At 47.7% G+C, this 20,503-nt stretch overlaps 2 protein-coding genes across 2 annotated transcripts in view; one reads left to right on the top strand and one right to left on the bottom strand.

Annotated features, from left to right (window-relative positions):
* Positions 1-20,503, bottom strand: part of LOC140390194 (uncharacterized) — a 114,909-nt gene that overhangs the window by 91,769 nt on the left and 2,637 nt on the right. The window lies entirely within an intron of this gene.
* LOC140390192 (major histocompatibility complex class I-related gene protein-like) overlaps positions 7,869-20,503 on the top strand; it is a 123,600-nt gene continuing 110,965 nt past the window's right edge. Inside the window, exon 1 of the mRNA XM_072475142.1 lies at positions 7,869-8,011. The gene's annotated coding sequence lies outside the window, so the exon portion shown is untranslated. The remainder of the gene's footprint in view (positions 8,012-20,503) is intronic.

Here is a 20,503-nt window from a genome sequence, read left to right as displayed (position 1 = left end):
GGTTTCTACATCCATTTTCCTCTTTAAAAACCCAATGTTATCTGTCCCCAACTCCTTTGACAGATTATTTAATCTGCTTCCATTGTACATTCATGTTGGTGGTATCTTTATCTTTTCCAGCCAGTGCTTTGTTTATAAAGTCTTCATTTAATTATTTCAGCCTCTCCAGATTCCACTGTTTCCTGTGCATTCACTCTTCGATCTTCCTCAGTCGCTACCACTTTCGCCAAGATTATGATCTGATTCTGTGTCAGCTCCTGGCTGCAGCCTTCAAGTTCTTAACACTGATCCCCTTCGTCTCACCATCTTTTGGTCAAATTGAAATCATCTGCATTGCCAAACATTTTTCCATCAATTCCATCTCCTTTTATGTTGACTAAACCACCTAACAACACACCAGTGGTTCAAGGCGGCAGCTCACCACCACCTTCTCAAGGGTAATTAAGAATGTGAATTAAAAATGCTGAGCTCCCCAGCAACAACCACATCCTGTAAATGAAGAAAATTTAACCCGTTTGTTATCGTGAATTTTATACTGTTGCAAAATTGTACCAGATTTTGACTTCTTAATTTATTTTTCAAAGTTCATATGGTGCTTTTTCATTGTTCTCTCTTCCTTCCCCAACACAGGTTGGTCAGATCAGTGGCAGATGGAATTTAACCCTGGAAATTGAGGTCATGCACTTTGTAAGGAATGACAAGGGAGTACTCAATGGGAAGACACTAGCAAGCTCAGAGGAACAGAGCGTCATGGGTGCTTGCCCACAGATCCCTAAAGCGGCAGGACAAGTTAATAGGGTAGTTAAGAAAGCATACGGGACACTTGCCTTTATCAGTCGTGGCATGGACGATAAGAGCAGGGAGGTTATGTTGGAGCTGTACAGGACTTTGGTTCGGCCTCAGCTGGAATACTGTGTTCAGTTCTGGTCACTGCACGGTAGGAAGGATGTGATGGCATGAGAGAGGATGCAGAGGAGATTCACCAGGATGGAGCCGTTGAGCTATGAAGAGAGGATGGATAAGATCAGGTTTCCATTAGAGCAGAGAAGGTTGGAGGGACCTGATTGAGGTGTATAAGATTGAGAGGTAAGGACAAGGTGGATAGGAAGCAGCTGTTCCCCTCAGTTGAAGGGTCAATAACAAAGGGGTATAATTTTAAGTTGAGGAGCAGGAGGTTTACAGAGGATTTGAGGAAAACCGTTTTCACCCAGAGTCTGGAATGGATTGCCTGGGGCGGTAGTAGAGGTGGGAAAGCTCACAACCTTTAAAAGGTACATGGATGAGCACTTGAAATGTCATAATACTCGAGGCAATTGGCCAAGTGCTGGAAAGTGGGATTGGTATAGATTTAGTGTAGTTCTATTAGTGCAGACTCAACGGGCTGAAGAGCCTCATCTACATTCGCGGTTTCAAGACCCCTCTCCCCAGCATACTCCTGGCAAACGTCCAAGCGATCAAAAACATGCTGGATGAACTTAACGCCAGACAGACCTCTCAGAGGGAAGTAAGAGACTGCTGTGTGCTCTGTTTCACAGAGACATGGCTCACCCCCGCCTCACCGGACTGTGCCATACAACTTGAAGGCTTCTCAATTCACCAGGCGGACCGCACGGCATCATCAGACAAAGCGCAGGGTGGAGGGGTGTGCCTCCTCATCAACTCCTCCTGGTGCTTGGATGTGGCGACCCTGGTGACCTACTGCTCCCCAGACCTGGAATATCTGACCGTGAAGTGCCGCCCATATTATCTTCCACGTGAGTTCACTTCAGCCATTATCACAGCGGTCTACATCCCACCCCAGGCAGAAGTGAGGAAGGCGCTGGACGAACTATACACCGTTATAAACAACTACGAAACAGAACACCCGGAGACCTTGTTCATCGTGGCCGGAGACTTCAACAAGGTCAACCTCCAGAGTGTACTGCCAAAATTCCACCAGCACATCTCCTGTCCAACCAGGGGCGACAACACTCTTGACCACTGCTACTCAAAAATCAAGGGCACCTACCGTTCCATCCCCCGACCGCAATTTGGGAAATCAGACCATAAGACGGTGCTCCTTTTCCCGGCATACAAGCAGAAACTCAAGCGGGAGAATCCAGCTAAAAAGGTTGTGCAGTGCTGGTCCGAGGAGACAGAAGAGGTTTCACAGGTCGGCGCAACATCGAGGGCCGAAGGGCTGTTATGTTCTAATAAAAAAAGAGCTCTTATGTGACTGCTTAGAGACAGTGGACTGGTCCATATTTAAGAACTCAGCGACCAACTTAAATGAGTATGCCACCACCATCACAGACTTCATCAGCAAATGTGTGGACGACTGTGTGTCAAAGAAAGCAGTACGTACGTTCCCCAACCGGAAACCATGGCTCAATCGGGAGATTGACTCCCTACTGAAGTACAAATCTGAGGCGTTCAAGACAGACGACCCTGACCTATACAAGAAATCGAGGTACGACCTCCGCAAAGCCATCCGAGATGCCAAGAGAGAATATCAAACCAAGCTAGAGTCACAGACAGACTCTCAGCGGTTGTGGCAAGGGCTAAACAACATTACGGGCTACAAAGCGAAGTCGAACAGTATCTCTGGCAGCAGCGCACCCCTCCCTGATGAACTCCATGCATTCTATGCTCGGTTCGAGCAGGTAACCAACAATCCGCTGTCAAGTGCCCCAGCAGCCCATAATTCACCCATACCCACCATCACAGCTTCCAAAGTCAGATTGGCCTTCCTGAAAGTGAACCCTCGGAAGGCGACGGGCCCGGACGGGATCCCTGGTCGTGCACTCAGAGCCTGCGTGGACCAGATGGCTGAGGTATTCGCGGATATCTTTAACCTGTCCCTACTCCACTCCGAGGTCCCCACCTGCTTCAAGAAGACCACCATCATACCGGTACCAAAGAAGAACCAGGCAACGTGCCTCAATGACTACTGTCCAGTGGCCCTGACTTCAGTCGTAATGAAGTGCTTCGAGAGGTTGATCATGAAGCGCATCACCTCCATACTCCCAGAATGCCTTGATCCACTGCAATTCGCATACCGCTGCAACCGGTCCACATCAGACGCCATTTCCCTGGCCCCACACTCATCCCTAGAGCATCTCGAAAACAAGGACTCCTACATCAGACTCCTATTTATTGACTACAGCTCCGCCTTCAACACCACAATCCCAGCCAAGCTCATATCAAAGCTCCAAAACCTAGGACTTGGCTCGCCACTCTGCAACTGGATCCTCGATTTTCTGACCAACAGACCACAATCAGTAAGAATGAACAACAACACCTCCTCCACAATAGTCCTCAACACCGGGGCCCCGCAAGGCTGCCTACTTTGCCCCCTACTCTACTCCCTGTACACACACGACTGCATGGCAAAACTTGGTCCCAACTCCATCTACAAGTTTGCTGATGATACGCCCATAGTGGGCCGGATCTCGAATAACGACGAGTCAGAATACAGGTGGGAGATAACCTAGTGGAGTGGTGTAGCGACAACAATCTCTCCCTCAATGCCAGCAAAACTAAAGAGCTGGTCAAAGTACTGTACACACCCCTGTCAGCATCAACAGGGCCGACAGGAGATGGTTAGCAGTTTCAAATTCCTAGGGGTGCACATCTCCAAAAATCTGTCCTGGTCCACCCACGTCGACGCTACCACCAAGAAAGCACAACAGTGCCTATACTTCCTCAGGAAACTATGGAAATTCGGCATGTCCACATTAACCCTTACCAACTTTTACAGATGCACCATAGAAAGCATCCTATCGGGCTGCATCACAGCCTGGTATGGCAACTGCTCAGCCCAGGACCGCAAGAAACTTCAGAGAGTCGTGAACACCGCCCAGTCCACCACACGAACCTGCCTCCCATCCACTGACTCCATCTACACCTCCCGCAGCCTGGGGAAAGCGGGCAGCATAATCAAAGATCCCTCCCACCCGGCTTACTCACTCTTCCAACTTCTTCCATCGGGCAGGAGATACAGAAGTCTGAAACACGCACGAATAGACTCAAAAACAGCTTCTTCCCCACTGTCACCAGACTCCTCAATGACCCTTTTATGGACTGACCTCATTAACACTACACCCTGTATGCTTCATCCGATGCCAGTGCTTATGTAGTTACATTGTATATGTTGTGTTGCCCGATGTATATGTTGTGTTGCCCTATTATGTATTTTCTATTCCCTTTTCTTCCCATGTATTTAATGATCTGTTGAGCTGCTCGCAGAAAAATACTTTTCACTGTATCTCGGTACACATGACAATAAACAAATCCAAATCCAACATTCCATGACTGAGTCCTGTTCTCCAATCTCTGAAAACAATCTCAGAAAAATACTCGAAAAACTCAGTACGTCTGGCCTCATCTGTGGAGAGGAAAAAACAGAATTACGTTTTAAGTCCATATGATTCTTCTTCAGTCAGCTGGACTCAAAATATTAATTGTTTCTCTCCCCACGGGCGTTGCCAGACCTGCTGAGTTTATCCTGCATTTGCTGGTTTTATTTTGAGATTTCCAGCATCCAGTGTTTTGCTTTTTCCTGAAAACAGCAATTCGGTTGGGTCTTCCACTTGTTCCTTGAATTCTCTCGTACGTTTCATCAACGTTGTTTGACTGGATGTTGATTTGTGGCACATATAGCACACTCGTTGTCATAGAATTTACAGTGCAGAAGGAGGCCATTCGGCCCATCGAGTCTGCACCGGCTCCTGGAAAGAGCACCCCACCCAAGGTCAACACCCCCACCCTATCCCCATAACCCAGTAACCCCACCCAACAATTTTGGATACTATGGGCAATTTAGTATAGCTAATCCACCTAACCCGCACATCTTTGGACTGTGGGAGGAAACTGGAGCACCCGGAGGAAACCCACGCACACACGGGGAGGATGTGCAGACTCCGCACAGACAGTGACCCAAGCCGGAATCGAACCTGGGACCCTGGAGCTGTGAAGCATTTGTGCTATCCACAATGCTACCGTGCTGCCCTTTTAGTTCCACGGGTATCCACGTAGCTGAGTCACATTTGACCGCTCACATACTTGGCAGCTTCATGGTCGAACCTGACTGTTGCAACCTGATCCTTATCTTCTCCTCGTGAGAATATCATTTTCATTCCACCCCTCAGGAACTCCGCTTCTCCTGTCCACCTGGTCCGGGATATTAAATTTAGCCGTTTCCCTTTCTTGTTTTAGATTCTCCAGCTTTCCTTTCATTGTTCGAATCCTCCTATTATTTTGATACTACCAATCTTGTATGTGTGTGTATATAGATAGATAGATATATATCTATATATACACACACACAGGTATAAATACATATATATCATATATGTGAGTATTTTATACATGAATATTTTGCTGAATGATGACCCAAGAGGCCTGGCTCCCTCCTTTGAAACATAACCTGTCCATTGACAGGGGATCCCCTCTGCACCACTTTGATGTTTGTTTGTTGCTCGAAACTGGGAATCTTCAGATAAGGGAGAGGGGGGCGTGGGAGATGGGGAGGTGAGGAGGTTAAACGGCTGCGATCCGGATTCCCGCCGCCTGGGGTTCGCATTTACAGGTGCGCACCTCCAATGCCAGGCCCGCCCACGTGCCGGCTGCTCGGGCTCGCGCTCCCTCATGTTCCAACTCCCGAATGCTGGCGCCAACTGCCGCTGAGCGCGGCAGAACTACAACTCCCATCGGGCATCGCGTTTTGGCTCGCCACGATTTCCAGACTGCCGCTCCTCACTGCGCAGGCGCAACTCCACAGACATCATGGAATATTTTGTCCACTGTGCCTGTGCAGAGCCAGGAGGTGCCAACAATGAGGAAAGAACCGCCCCCTCTGCAGTCTTTTGCAGATCCCAGGAATTGACAATTCCGGGCAGAAAGTTCAATATGTCTATGCCCCTGGTTAGCTCTCACCATCCTGGTGTGTGTTGTTGCCATCTTGCAGTGGAGGTCTTCGTTGGAGGGCTGTCAATGCAGCAGTCTTCCCCTTGCCATCGGGCACCTGGAGTGTGTCATAATATCCACTCATGTATATGATGAGATGCAGACAGGCAGTGATTGACATACAGGATGACCAGTAAGCACACAACACAGTGCAGCCAATCACCAAACAGGACACTACCACTATAAAGCCAGAGGGCACTAGGTTTCCCGCTCTCTCGGGACCCAGCCACTGAGACAGTCAGAGTCCACGAGCTAGCAAGTGCAAACACCATGCGGTAGCTAGTAAGTCTGGTCAGGCTACTATAAGGTCTCCAGTCAGTTCAGTATAGTGTCGACCCACAGCTGAATATGTATATCAGTTCTATCTTTGAATAAAACAGTGTTGGATCTTCTGCAGTGTTAGACGTCTGTTTCTAGCTTCCCTGCATCGAGTGCAGTCCACATCGAACCTACCTGCCTAACACATCAGAGTGGAGGATATTTTATGCAGTGCTCCCATATAACTGTGGGTTGATCAGTGAATGCACTCCCAAAATGCCTGCGTATTTTGTGGCCTTGGACTGGATTTGATTTATAGTCACGTGTACAGAGGTAGTGAAAAGTATTGTTCTACATACAGTCCAGACAGATTGTCCCACACATGAAAAAATATTGGACATACGATAAATACACAATGTAAATACATAGACACAAGACATCGGGAGTGTAGTACTGCTCAGTAGAGAAGATATGTGGAGAGATTGGATCAGTCCATAAGAGGGTCATTCATGAGCCTGGCAAAAGTGGGGAAGAACCTTTTGGAATCTGTTAGTGCGTGTTCTCAGATTTTTCTACCTCCTGCCCGATGGAAGAGGTTACTTCCTTACCTTGCAGGTCAGCTGTTCGGGAGAGAGAGGGAGCCAGGACCTTGGAAACAGCGCGGGAGTTTCAAAAAGCGCGGGAGCTGCGAGGCAGAGGGGACAGTTTAAAAGGGCGCGCTGTGGGTGAGGTAAGTACTGCATAACCACTTCCTTACCTTGCAGGTCAGCTGTTCGGGAGAGAGAGGGAGCCAGGACCTTGGAAACAGCGCGGGAGTTTCAAAAAGCGCGGGAGCTGCGAGGCAGAGGGGACAGTTTAAAAGGGCGCGCTGTGGGTGAGGTAAGTACTGCATAACCACTTCCTTACCTTGCAGGTCAGCTGTTCGGGAGAGAGAGGGAGCCAGGACCTTGGAAACAGCGCGGGAGTTTCAAAAAGCGCGGGAGCTGCGAGGCAGAGGGGACAGTTTAAAAGGGCGCGCTGTGGGTGAGGTAAGTACTGCATAACCACTTCCTTACCTTGCAGGTCAGCTGTTCGGGAGAGAGAGGGAGCCAGGACCTTGGAAACAGCGCGGGAGTTTCAAAAAGCGCGGGAGCTGCGAGGCAGAGGGGACAGTTTAAAAGGGCGCGCTGTGGGTGAGGTAAGTACTGCATAACCACTTCCTTACCTTGCAGGTCAGCTGTTCGGGAGAGAGAGGGAGCCAGGACCTTGGAAACAGCGCGGGAGTTTCAAAAAGCGCGGGAGCTGCGAGGCAGAGGGGACAGTTTAAAAGGGCGCGCTGTGGGTGAGGTAAGTACTGCATAACCACTTCCTTACCTTGCAGGTCAGCTGTTCGGGAGAGAGAGGGAGCCAGGACCTTGGAAACAGCGCGGGAGTTTCAAAAAGCGCGGGAGCTGCGAGGCAGAGGGGACAGTTTAAAAGGGCGCGCTGTGGGTGAGGTAAGTACTGCATAACCACTTCCTTACCTTGCAGGTCAGCTGTTCGGGAGAGAGATCAGTATTGGGAGCAGGCCTATTGGCTGACTGTAAATCAGGAAGGATACAAAGGGTGTGGCTGAAGTGCCTATAGAAACAGAGTGCTGAAGGCAAACAGAGTGTATCTGAGTTTGGGTAAGGCTGAGTTCGGGTAAGAGGGGAGTGACAAAAAAAAAAAAAAAAAATCAAGTTTATTAAGTAAAGTAATTAACTAGTTAAGGGAATTTGGTGCTCACCTGAAGGAGGTGCAGAGAAGCAGACCTGTGAGGGAGTCTCTGGAGCATCACAGCCAGCAGGTAAGTGTTTGGCTTGTAACTGGTAAGTGATTTCTCTCTCTTTGACTTTCTCCTAGCTGTGTAGTGTAGTTCAAATTTAACTTCAGGTTTAAGTCATGGCAGGAGAGCTCAGACCCGTGTCATGCTCCTCTTGTGAGATGTGGCAAGTCAGGGACCCTTCTGGTGTCCCTGACTCCTTCATCTGCAAGAAGTGTGTCCAACTGCAGCTCCTGTTAGACCGCTTGACGGCTCTGGAGCTGCGGATGGACTCACTTTGGAGCATCCGCGATGCTGAGGAAGTTGTGGAAAGCACATTCAGTGAGTTGGTCACACCGCAGATTAAAATTACTGAGGCAGATAGGGAAAGGGTGACCAACAGACAGAGGAAGAGTAGGAAGGCAGTGCAGGGATCCCCTGCGGTCATCTCCCTCCAAAACAGATTTACCGTTTTGGAAACTGTTGGGGGCGATGGCTCACCAGGGGAAGGTGGCAGGTGGCAGCAGCCAGGTTCATGGCACCGTGGCTGGCTCTGCTGCACAGAAGGGCGGGAAAAAGAGTGGCAGAGCTATAGTGATAGGGGATTCAATCGTAAGGGGAATAGACAGGCGGTTCTGCGGACGCAATCGAGACTCCAGGATGGTATGTTGCCTCCCTGGTGCAAGGGTCAAGGATGTCTCGGAGCGGCTGCAGGGCATTCTGGAGGGGGAGGGTGAACAGCCAGCTGTCGTGGTGCATATAGGCACCAACGATATAGGTAAAAAACGGGATGAGGTCCTACAAGCTGAATTTAGGGAGTTAGGAGTTAAACTAAAAAGTAGGACCTCAAAGGTAGTAATCTCAGGATTGCTACCAGTGCCACGTGATAGTCAGAGTAGGAATGACAGGATAGCTAGGATGAATACGTGGCTTGAGAGATGGTGCAAGAGGGAGGGTTTCAAATTCCTGGGACATTGGGACCGATTCTGGGGGAGGTGGGACCTGTACAAATCGGACGGTCTGCATCTGGGTGGGACCGGAACCAATGTTCTCGGGGGAGTGTTTGCTAGTGCAGTTGGGGAGGGTTTAAACTAATGTGCCAGGGGGATGGGAACCGATGTAGGAAGTCAGTGGGGACAGAAACAAAAGGCAGGAAGGGAGAGTGTGTAAAGCATGACCAGAGAAAGCAGGGCAGAGAGCAAGGAAGGTCTACATTAAACTGCATTTATTTCAATGCAAGGGGCCTGACGGGCAAAGCGGATGAACTCAGGGCATGGACGGGCACATGGGACTGGGATATTATAGCTATGACTGAAACATGGCTAAGGGAGGGGCAGGACTGGCAGCTCAATGTTCCGGGCTACAGATGCTATAGAAAGGATAGAACAGGAGGTAAGAGAGGAGGGGGAGTGGCGTTTTTGATTAGGGAGAACATCACGGCAGTACTTAGAGGGGATATATCCGAGGGTTCGCCCACTGAGTCTATATGGGTGGAACTGAAAAATAAGAAGGGAGAGATCACCTTGGTAGGACTGTACTACAGGCCCCCAAATAGTCAGCGGGAAATTGAGGAGCAAATATGTAAGAAGATTACAGATAGCTGCAAGAATAATAGGGTGGTAGTAGTAGGGGACTTTAACTTTCCCAACATTGACTGGGACAGTCATAGCATTAGGGGCTTGGATGGAGGGAAATTTGTTGAGTGTATTCAGGAGGAATTTCTCATTCAGTATGTGGATGGACCGACTAGAGAGGGGGCAAAACTTGACCTCGTCTTGGGAAATACGGAAGGGCAAGTGATAGAAGTGCTAGTGAGGGATCACTTTGGGACAAGTGACCATAATTCCATTAGTTTTAAGATAGCTATGGAGAATGATAGGTCTGGCCCAAGAGTTAAAATTCTTAATTGGGGCAAGGCCAATTTTGATGGTCTCAGACAGGAACTTGCAGAGGTAGATTGGGGGAGACTATTGGCAGACAAAGGGACGGCTGGTAAATGGGAGGCTTTTAAAAATGTGTTAACCAGGGTGCAGGGTAAGCACATTCCCTTTAGAGTGAAGGGCAAGGCTGGTAGAAGTAGGGAACCCTGGATGACTCGAGATATTGAGACTCTGGTCAAAAAGAAGGAGGCATATGACGTACATAAGCAACTGGGATCAAGTAGATCCCTTGAAGAGTATAGAGATTGTCGAAATAGAGTTAAGAGGGAAATCAGGAGGGCAAAAAGGGGACATGAAATTGCTTTGGCAAATAATGCAAGGGAGAATCCAAAGAGATTCTACAGATACATAAAGGGGAAAAGAGTAACTAGGGACAGAGTAGGGCCTCTTAAGGATCAACAAGGGCATTTATGTGCAAAGCCACAAGAGTTGGGTGAGATCCTGAATGAATATTTCTCATCGGTATTCACGGTGGAGAAAGGCATGGATGTTAGGAAACTAAGGGAAATAAATAGTGATGTCTTGAGAAGTGTGCATATTACAGAGGAGGAGGTGCTGGAAGTCTTAAAGCGCATCAAGGTAGATAAATCCCCGGGACCTGATGAAATGTATCCCAGGATGTTGTGGGAGGCTAGGGAGGAAATTGCGGGTCCCCTAACCGAGATATTTGAATCATCGGCAGCCACAGGTGAGGTGCCTGAAGATTGGAGAGTGGCGAATGTTGTGCCCTTGTTTAAGAAGGGCAGCAGGGAAAAGCCTGGGAACTACAGACCGGTGAGCCTAACGTCTGTAGTAGGTAAGTTGCTAGAAGGTATTCTGAGAGACAGGATCTACAAGCATTTAGAGAGGCAAGGACTGATTCGGGGCAGTCAGCATGGCTTTGTGCGTGGAAAATCATGTCTCACAAATTTGATTGAGTTTTTTGAGGGAGTGACCAAGAAGGTAGATGAGGGTAGTGCAGTAGACGTTGTCTACATGGACTTTAGCAAAGCCTTTGACAAGGTACCGCATGGTAGGTTGTTGCAGAAGGTTAAAGCTCACGGGATCCAGGGTGAGGTTGCCAATTGGATTCAAAATTGGCTGGACGACAGAAGGCAGAGGGTGGTTGTAGAGGGTTGTTTTTCAAACTGGAGGCCTGTGACCAGTGGTGTGCCTCAGGGATCGGTGCTGGGTCCACTGTTATTTGTGATTTATATTAATGATTTGGATGAGAATTTAGGAGGCATGGTTAGTAAGTTTGCAGATGACACCAAGATTGGTGGCATAGTGGATAGTGAAGAAGGTTATCTAGGATTGCAACGGGATCTTGATCAATTAGGCCAGTGGGCCGACGAATGGCAGATGGAGTTTAATTTAGATAAATGTGAGGTGATGCATTTTGGCAGATCTAATAAGGCCAGGACCTACTCAGTTAATGGTATGGCGTTGGGGAGAGTTATAGAACAAAGAGATCTAGGAGTACAGGTTCATAGCTCCTTGAAGGTGGAGTCGCAGGTGGACAGGGTGGTGAAGAAGGCATTCGGCATGCTTGGTTTCATTGGTCAGAACATTGAATATAGGAGTTGGGACGTCTTGTTGAAGTTGTACAAGACATTGGTACGGCCACACTTGGAATACTGTGTGCAGTTCTGGTCACCCTATTATAGAAAGGATATTATTAAACTAGAAAGAGTGCAGAAAAGATTTACTAGGATGTTGCCGGGACTTGATGGTTTGAGTTATAAGGAGAGGCTGGATAGACTGGGACTTTTTTCCCTGGAGCGTAGGAGGCTTAGGGGTGATCTTATAGAGGTCTATAAAATAATGAGGGGCATAGATAAGGTAGATAGTCAACATCTTTTCCCAAAGGTAGGGGAGTCTAAAACTAGAGGGCATAGGTTTAAGGTGAGAGATTCAGAAGGGCCCAGAGGGGCAATTTCTTCACTCAGAGGGTAGTGAGTGTCTGGAATGGGCTGCCAGAGGTAGTAGTAGAAGCGGGTACAATTGTGTCTTTCAAAAAGCATTTAGATGGTTACATGGGTAAGATGGGTATAGAGGGTTATGGGCCAAGTGCGGGCAACTGGGACTAGCTTAATGGTAAAAAACTGGGCGGCATGGACTGGTTGGGCCGAAGGGCCTGTTTCCATGCTGTAAACTTCTATGATTCTATGATTCTATTGAGTCTAATGGTAGCAGCTCTGATTCAGAGAACTGCTGTGTTCTTGATACTGTTGAGGCTCTTCAGTTGTTGCAGATGTTCCCAACTGTGTGAGTGGCAAGTATTCCACCACACTGTCTTTAGCAGACCAAAACTCAAATGCTTTCTCAAAATGTCTGAGTATCTTAGCTCCACCCAGCAATGCCATCTTCCAAAGCTGAAAACAAATTAACTCCCCCTTGAACATTGCAGTTCAAACTCAACAATGGGGAGGAACTGAGAGGTCAGGCGGGGTTCTCTCTCAGTATCACAGGAGGGGGCCGGATTTGATCATCCATTCAATATTTTTGTTTAAGGACATTTTAACATTGTGTCTTTTTAAAAAAAATTTAGAGTACTCAATTATTTTTTTCCAATTAAGGTGCAATTTAGCGTGGCCAATTCTCCTACCCTGCATATCTTTTGGGTTGTGGGGGTGAAACCCACGCAGACACAGGGAGAATGTGCAAACTCCACATGAACAGTGACCCAAGGCCGGGCTCAAACCTGGGACCTCGGCGCCGTGAGGCAGCAGTGCTATTAACATGGTGTCTTGCTCTCGTGTACAGGGTCCAACATGGTTGAAAATGGAGATGTTCATGGGATCACCTTTTCCTGTTGTGGAATTGATAGCAATACAGAATGTTACTCTGATATGTTGGTTGTGGGATTCTTAGCTCAGTTTGTTACCTGTTACTCTTGGTGTTTATCCTGTGGTTCAAACCTGACTCCAAAGTATATCCAGTGCTGCCCTTGACATGTCTAGCTACTGGTTTGATGAACATCATGGAATGAGAGCTGTGCCGGGCTGTGAGATTTTGGTGGATAGAATCCTGCTGCTGATGATAGCTCACTGCATCTCATGGACACCCAGTTTGGGGATCTGTCCTTAGTCCACTTTCCCACTGATAATTAACATTGTAGTTTTCTTTTAACTTGTTTGAACTGAAGCCATGAGACTCCATAGAGTCAATATTGAGGAATTCCCCACCTGCCAGTGGGATGGAATATTCCATGAGATGGTGAGGGAGGAGCCTGGGATGTTTCCGGATTGATACCAACGAGTGTCACTGCTACTTGACCAGTCTGAGCTCTCTTCACTTGGGTACTGGTCCTCAGATCTCAAGAAGAGAGTCTTTACAGATTTCACTGGGCTGAGATCACCTTAATCTTATTCTGACACAAAGCCAGGATTGCCCAGATCTGTCTGATTTTCCTCTTATTATTGGACTTTGTAGTGATTGTTTATCATTGTTTCCTGGACCACTTCAGAGTGCAGTTCAGAGTCAACCCTGGAGTCACATGTTTGAGGTGGATAACATGGATGTCTTTAAGGATAAACTAGGTGAGCTCATGAGGAAGCAAGGAACAGAAGGATGAGCTGATAGGTTGAGATGAAGAGGGGTGAGAAGAGGTTTGTGTGAAGCATCAACACCAGCATGGAGCAATTGGGCCGAATGGCCGGTTTCTGCTCTGGAATTGTGTGTGCAAATTTCTATGGTTGGATTTGAACAATCTCTAGATTGTTATTCCATTAGGGAAGGAATTCTGCCATCCTTACCTAGTCCGCCCTACATGTGACTCCAGACGCACAGCAATGTGTTTTGACTCTTATCTCCTCTCTGAAATGGTCTACCGAAACACTCCCATTCGGTGAAAGTGACACTAGAATGAAACTGGACGGACCACCAGGTGTCAGCTCAGACACTGAAAATGACAAACACCACCTTGTCAATCCTGCAAAATCCTCCCGACTAATATCTGGGACTCATGCTAAAATTGGGAGAGCTGTCCCACAAACTCGTCAAGCAACAGCCTGGCAGTCATACTCACTGACTTGTAGCTTACAATGTCGCAGACACCACCATCACCCTCCCTGCATATGCCCTGTCCCCCAAAGAGGACTGACCCACCAGGGGTGACAGCACAGTGATCCCACAGATCAGGTGGGGATTTAAACTTGTCATTGTCCCGTCTGAATAAAACCTCACTGATTGCAGCTGCTGTCTCCGTTCCCCTGGTAAACATTTGACAGAGATTTCTAGTGTGGGAACAGCATTCTTCATCCTCAGAGGCTTTCAAACTGATAACATCAGTGTGGGATGTAGCCTCGGATGTGTTTGACAGCAGATCAAAAGAGGAAGACCCACAGCATCCAAGGCAGCGATGACGGGCAGTGGTGGGTATTACGATTCCAGACCAGATCCCCAACAGTGGCTGGGATAATGGACCGAAACTCCAATGTTTTAGTTTACTTCCTAAGATTGTGCAGAAAGAATGATTTGCTCCAGGAGTGATTGCATGAAGAAATAGGGATTTGGTCTTTTAAAACAAAACTTTATTATTAACACACCCGAAAATAGCTTACAATGACCCCTTAAACAATACTGCTCAATTCAGTAAATACAATACCCTTAATTACTATCTCTATTCTCAATTACACAACATAAAAGGGAAAAACATATAGCTCACAATCCATTGCACATCCTAATGGCACAGAATAATAATTGCAAATAGATTTGGCTCCTGTTAGAACCCCTGCAAACTCTGGCTGGATGTCTTCAAAAAGCTGTTTCAACAGGTTTATTTCAGCTTGCCCCGTTTCCTCAAAGTCGACACAGCTTTGAAAACTATTTTTAAAATCTAGACTACTGTTAGAGCAAAAGACTTTACTTGTGTTCTAATGTGGCTACCCTTTTAGACCAGAACTCAAATGCTTTCTCAAAATGTCTGAATATCTTAGCTCCATTCGACAATGGCATGATCTCCTCAAGCTGAAAACAAATCAACTCCCCAGGCTGAAAATACATTAACTCCCCAGGGACTCCCCGTAGTCAAACAACAGTGCATCAGCCCAGGCTTTTACGATGGTCAATTTCACCTCTGGCTCCGAAAAGCTTTCTGGTCTTGCAAAATTAGATTATTTTAAAAACATGACTACTGCAGTCAAACACATTCTAACCCAAGCCATTAACCCGTAAATTGTCAAATGTTTATTCCAATATGTCTAAAATCTTACATTCCTCACATGGGATCAGCACATACACAGCAGAGAGGGACATAGGAGAGGGGGGACACGCGGGAGAACACAGGAGAGAGAGAGGGGGAAACACAGGAGAGAGGAGGGACACAGGGGAGAGAGGAGGGACACAGGGGAGAGAGGGGGACACACAGGAGAGGAGGGACACAGGATAGACTCATACACAGGAGAGAGGGGCACAGGAGAGAAAGAGGCACATGGGAGAGAGGGATACAGGAGAGAGAGAGAGGGACACAGGAGGGAGAGGGACACAGGAGGGAGAGAGGGGCACAGGAGGGAGGGACACAGGAGGGAGAGAGGGATACAGGAGGGAGAGAGGGACACAGGAGAGCAAGGGACACAGGAGGGAGAGAGGGACACAGGAGGGAGAGGGACACAGGAGGGAGAGGGACACAGGAGAGAGGGGGACACAGGAGGGAGAGGGACACAGGAGAGAGAGGGACACAGGAGGGAGAGAGGGACACAGGAGAGAGAGAGGGACACAGGAGAGAGGGACACAGGAGAGAGGGACACAGGAGGGAGAGGGACACAGGAGGGAGAGGGACACAGAAGGGAGAGGGACACAGGAGGGAGAGGGACACAGGAGAGAAGGGGGAACAGGAGAGAGAGAGAGGGACACAGGAGAGAGAGAGAGGGACACAGGAGAGAGAGAGAGGGACACAGGAGAGAGAGGGACACAGGAGAGAGAGACACACAGGAGAGAGAGAGGGACGCAGGAGAGAGACACAGGAGAGAAGGGACACAGGAGGGAGGAACACGAGAGGTGATAAGAGATAGACATGTAGAGTAATGTTGGGAGTGACTTCATGACTCGGGGACTGACTGCGATTTGGGAAGGGACTTTGGGAGTGACAGTGTAAATCTGGAAATGACTTTAACTCGGTGAGTGACGTTGTGACTGTGGGACTTGGGAAATAACCCCTCTCTGTTAACTTCTTGCCCTTCGCCTGATTCCACCCCACTTATCTGACCCTTCATTCTGCCCCTCATCTGTTTGTAGAATTTGGAAGCAACAACACGTTTAAGGACTTTGGAAAGGAACGGGAGGTTGGCGATGGGGTGATAGTTTGCAATGTCGCGGGCCAAGTGTTTTTTTTAATAACAGCAAATCTAAAGGAGAGAGATAATATCTGACAGAAGAGGACCGTGAACAATATCGGCTAACATGGGGACCAGGAGGGGAAGTGGGGTGATCAGCGGTTTAGTGAGAATAGGGTCGAGGGAACAGGTGGCGGTTCTCATGGACAAGATGAGCTCAGAGAGGACATGAGAGGAGATGAGGAGAGAGACTGGAGAAAGATGTGAGTTCAGGGCTTGGGCAAGGGGAGCATTAATGGAGGTTTGTCCAGGCAGGTTAGTGGAAGGGAGGGAAGTAACAGAGGCAGCTGATGGGATTGTTTCAATTTTATTTCCTTGAGCAGAAAGGTCAATAACCTGGGAGCAGAGATTTAAAGTCCTTAATGAAAGGATTACAAGGGAGTTGAGGAGTAATGTTTTCACCCAGTGGGTGGTGAGGGTCTGGCACGCGCTGTCTGAAAGGGTGAAACTCATCATATTTAAACACACTGGCATATGAACTTAAAGAAATAACTTCTCCACATTTAAAATGGTGGTGCAATAACTTCTCCACGTTGACACTGTCCCATCAACCCCTCACAGAGAAGGTACATGATGTGGAGATGCCGGCGTTGGACTGGGGTGAGCACAGTAAAAAGTCTTACAACACCAGGTTAAAGTCCAACAGGTTTGTTTCGATAAGGTACAGCGCAGGTTAAATACAGAGTCAAGCTCCATCTAACTGTAAATGCTGGAACAGTTCCGCCGGTCCAGCATCATCCAGGGAGAGAGAAAATAGAGTTAACGTTTCAAATTCGTATGATTCTCCTGGTCTGGGCAGCATGGTGGTGCAGTGGGTTAGCCCTGCAACCTCACGGCGCTGAGGTCCCAGGTTCGATCCCGGCTCTGGGTCACTGTCCGTGTAGTGTTTGCACATTCTCCCCGTGTTTGCGTGGGTTTCGCCCAAAGATGTGCAGGGTAGATGGATTGGCCATGCTAAATTGTCCCTTAATTGGAAAAAATGAATTGGGTACTCTAAATTTATTTTTAAAAAAGGAAAAAGAAAAGATTCTCCTGCTCTGAAGAAGAATCATACAGACTCAAAGTTAACTTTCTCTCTCCACAGCTGCTGCTGGACATGCTGAATTTTTTCAGCATTTCCTGTTTTGGTTTCACATTCCATCTCCACAGTATTTTGCATTTATCCCTCTCAACTATCCCTGGAAGGGGCAGCACGGTGATGCAGTGGTTAGCACTGCTGCCTCAAGGCGCCATTTGCACATTCTTCCCAAGTCTGCGTGGGTCTCCCTCCACAACCCAAAATGTGCAGGGTAGATGAATTGGCTATGCTAAATTGCCCCTTAATTGGGAAAAAAAATCATAGAATTTACAGGGCAGAAGGAGGACATTCAGCCCATCGAGTCTGCACCGGCTCTTGGAAAGAGCACCCTACCCAAGCCCACACCTCCACCCTATCCCCATAACCCAGTAACCCCATCCAACACTAAGGGCAATTTTGGACACTAAGGGCAATTTATCATGGCCAATCCACCTAACCTGCACATCTTTGGACTGTGGGAGGAAACTGGAGCACCCGGAGGAAACCCACGCACACACGGGGAGAACGTGCAGACTCCGCACAGACAGTGACCCAAGCCGGAATCGAACCTGGGACCCTGGAGCTGTGAAGCAATTGTGCTATCCACTATGCTACCATGCTGCCCTTTGGGGACTCTAAATTTATTTTTAATAAAAGAATATAAACTGTCCCTGGAGTGTGGGATTAACCCGGGCCACTCACACACCCGGATCAGGATCAAGACTCACCTGCCTCAATCACCCAGATACTCCTGTATTACTGACCTTAATGTCATCAGATGCTGTGTTTGGGAGCAGAACCCAGGGGACAAAGGGAGTCCTCCAGACACAGCGCATCAAGTGGTGGGAGGGATAGCATGTTTGCTACATTACAGTGACTACACTTCAAAAAGCACTTCATGGACCGTCAAATGCTCTTTGGTGCCCTGAGTTTGTGAAAGTTGATATAATATTCCAAGTCTTCCTTTCTCAGGGAAAAATACATAGAAAATAGAAGCAGGAAGAAGCCATTTGGTCCTTCGAGCCTTCTCCACCATTCATTATCATAGCTGATCATCAAGTTCAATACCCTGATCCCGCCTGTCCCTTGTATTCCTTGATCCCTTTAGCCCCAAAAGCTAGAAACATTCTGCTTCCTGGGAACTGGAAATTTCAAACCCATTGATGGAGAAAGTATACCAGCCCAGGATGATATAGCCACCTTACACGACTTCCAGGTTCGTCCTTTCACTTACCTGCGCTTTGTACTTTATACACCGCATTGGCCATCGCAAGAGCGATGGTCGTTGATCGATATTTTCTTTCCCGAGGAGAAAGAATTCATGATGGAACAGAGACTGGACTGGTTGCAGCTGAAATGCAACCTTAACAGAGAAATTAACCCAGAAATGTCTGCATTTTGTTGTCCAGAGCTGCAATAATGTTCACTGATTTTGTCTGCCAGTTTTCAGGTGATTCATTCTTTTTTATAAATGGGAACTGTCTCTTTAAAAATGTTCAACACATGTCAGGTGTTGCTCAGAACTCCCCATCTGCCATATGTATGTGTTGCATCACAGTTTCCCTTAGGGTAACTGCACAAACCAATGCTGCCCTCATATTACAGGAACCTATCTAATTGAATGCGCGATTTTGCCATTTGCAAGGATTCACGGGGACATTACCCCCCCGGACGGCGAGACTTTACTGCAGGCTCCTGAGTGTGTCAGTGAATAGGAACACACCAATGCCAACAAATCACAAAGTTTGGGTTAAGTTTAAAAAAAAAGTTATTGTGAGTTTTAAACCAAACAGAAGATTAAGAAAACAACAGACAAACAGCAACACAATGTTCAGCGTACACCAAACCTTTGAGTAAACCAAAATAACAAAGCATTTGAAAATGACTCGATCTTTCCCATGAAATGAATCTTGGAAGTGTGTACGGTGAACGTATCACACCGTTATTACATCGAGGTGTGATGGGCTGAGGGAACTCAGGACTGTAGAGACTCACCTCCACTCCCTCACCATACTCAGAATAGTAGTCGTCCCAGACAGGAGAGTACAAACATTACCCATGGTATTAGTCAAACACCCTTCACCTGAAGAGGATCTGTCCATAATTCACATCACTGACTCAAGCAGGGTTCAATTCTACCCCATACCCACCCCTGAGAGATGGCCCACTTCACTGACATCAGGGGAAACTATCTCAGAATACGACAGACAGAAGTTTTTTTTAAAATCCCTGTGCTTTAGTCTGGCTCCCAATCCTGATGGTCAGAATTGACACCAAACTTCTGTGACACAGGAGCCCGATTCGATCATACAAACCCACCAACGGTTACGGAGATCCAGTCATCACATGGGTCTATGGAGCAATCAGTTTCCATTCCTGGAAGAAACGTCCCCCCCGGTGAGTTGGACAGCATTTTCTAATTCCCAATTCTCTGCCTTTTGGCCCTCCATTCCCCACAATGCTCCTGTAGCTGTGAATCTGGGGTGACCACTCCCTCATATCCACCTTCTATGCCCTTGTTCCCATAATTACTTTTCCTTCCTGGTTGATCTCCCTGCTTCTCAAAGTCCAAGGCGGGAAGATTTGAGTGTATCTGGTAGACAACTGGTCTATCCATCCATCGGCAGCCCTGACTGGACTACATCATGCACCAGTGGTCCTGCTCCCTCTGTCAAAACTGCTCATTACTCCAGGACCATCCTGAAGAGAAAGGATAACCCATGACTTCTCCTCCCCAAAACCAGTTGTGCCTTGTAGTTCTGTTCCAGCTGTACAGAGGCTCTGTTTAGACTCTATCTGGAGTATTGTGTCCAGTCATGGGCACCGTACTTTAGGAAGGATGTGAAGGCATTAGAGAGCGTGCAGAAAAGATTCATTTCAATGGTTCCAGGAATGAGGAACTTCAGTTACAGACAGATTCGTAAAGTTGGGACTGTTCTCCTTGGAGAGAAGGCTGAGAGGAGGTTTGATCGAGGTTTTCAAAATTGAGGGGTCTATACAGGGTGGACAGGGAGAAACAGGTGAAAGGATTGAGAACAAGAGGAAGAATGTGCTATGGGGAGAATGCTGGGAAGTGATACCAGGTGTGAAGATTTAGTCATACCCCTCACAGCTGAAAAGTTCCTCCCCTGTGGGGTTGGAAGACACCAGTAAAACCCAACACAAATCACACACTCAAAATATTTCCCATTCATGTAGCTGTCCTCGTGTTAACAGAGCTTGTAAC

Source organism: Scyliorhinus torazame, chromosome 14, assembly GCF_047496885.1.
Source record: "Scyliorhinus torazame isolate Kashiwa2021f chromosome 14, sScyTor2.1, whole genome shotgun sequence".
NCBI classification, from domain to species: Eukaryota; Metazoa; Chordata; class Chondrichthyes; order Carcharhiniformes; family Scyliorhinidae; genus Scyliorhinus; species Scyliorhinus torazame.
Note: the sequence above shows the minus strand (reverse complement) of the source record. Positions and strands in the feature narration are given on the sequence as shown.